The sequence below is a fragment of the Cebus imitator genome, unplaced genomic scaffold (assembly GCF_001604975.1).
Source record: "Cebus imitator isolate Cc_AM_T3 unplaced genomic scaffold, Cebus_imitator-1.0 Scaffold51, whole genome shotgun sequence".
Lineage (NCBI taxonomy): Eukaryota > Metazoa > Chordata > Mammalia > Primates > Cebidae > Cebus > Cebus imitator.
The window spans coordinates 9,080,393-9,082,048 of record NW_016107366.1 but is presented as its reverse complement, the minus strand read 5'-3'; positions in this window follow the sequence as shown (position 1 = coordinate 9,082,048).

Genomic DNA, 1,656 nt, shown 5'->3' with positions numbered 1-1,656 from the left:
CTGTCACCCAGACTGGAGTGTGGCGACCTGATCCCAGCTTACTACAACCTCCACCTCCAGGGTTCAAGCTATTCTCCTGCCTCAGCCTCCCAAGTAGCTGGGACTACAGGCATGCACCACCACTAATTTTTGTATTCTTAGTAGAGACGGGGAATCTTATCATGTTGGCCAGGCTGGTCTTGAACCCCTCCCAAAGTGCTGAGGTTATAGGTGTGAGCCACCACACTCGGCCACAGCCTTGTCTTTTCAATAATAGCCATTCTAACAGGTGTGAGGTAATATTTCATTGTGGTGTTAATTTGCATTTCCCTGATGATCAGCGATATTGAACATTTTTTCTTATATAAGACAGCCATCTGTATGCCTTCTTTTGAAAACTGTCTATTCATGTCTATGATATTGCAACACATATCTTTGGTCTTAGATCCATTTCCTGGCAGACAACTTCCAAAATCCTTGGCACCTCCAAAGTGGTTCTTATGTGCTAATGGTTGAGGGCTGGAAGCCCCTAGGTAGTGCAGGATGGGAGCAGGTCACCAGAAAGGCAGAACTACAGCAATGGAATTTTCAACTCCACCTCCAACCTCTGGGGATGGGAGAGGGGCTGAAGCTTAAGTTGATCATCAATCATGTCTATCTAATGAAGCTTCCATAAAAACCCAAAAGGACAGAGTTCAGAAAGCTTCCAAGTAGCTGCGTACATGGAGATTCCTGGAGCCTGGCGCACCCAGAGAGGTCATGGAAGCTTGGAGCCCTTCCCACATACTTTCCCCTATCCCTCTCTTCATCTGTATCATTTGTGATATCCCTGATTTAATTTATTTATTTTAGACAATGTTTCACTCTTGTTGTCCAGGTGAAGTGCAGAGGTGCAGTCTCAGTTCACTGCAAACTCTGCCTCCCGGGTTTAAGTGATTCTCCTGCCCCAGCCTCCTGAGTAGCTGGGATTACAGGTGTCTGTCACCATGCTTGGCTAATTTTTGTATTTTTAGTAGAGGCAAGGTTTCACCATGTTGGCCAGGCTGGTCTTGAACTCTATCTCAGGTGACTCCACCTGCCTCAGCCTCCCAAAGTGATGGGATTACAGGCGTGAGCTGCCATGCCTAGCTTGTAATATTCTTTATAATGAACTGGCAAACATAAGCGCTTCCCTGAGTTCAAATTAATCTAACCCAAGAAGGGGATCATGGGAACTCCAATTTATAACCAGTCGGGCAGAAGCATGGGTAACACAACCAGGGACTTGTGATTGGCATCTGAAGTGGGGGTGGGGCAGTCTTGTGGAACTGAGTCCTCATCCTGTGGGATCCACCACTATATCCAGGTAGACAGTGTCAGAACTGAATTAAATTGGGGGACACCCAGGCTGGGCATGATGGTTCACACCTGTAATCCCAGCACTTTAGGAGGCTGAGGTGGGTGGATCACTTGAGGTGAGGAGTTCAAGACCAGCCTTGGCAATGTGGCAAAACCCTGTCTCTACCAAAAATACAAAAATTAGCCAGGCATGGTGGCGTATGCCTGTAGCCTGCAGTCCCAGCTACTCAGGAGGCTGGGGCAAGAAAATTGCTTGAGCCAGGGAGGCTGAGGTTGCAGTGAGCTGAGATGGCACTACTATACTCCAGCCTGGGTGACAGAGCAAGACTCCATCTCAAA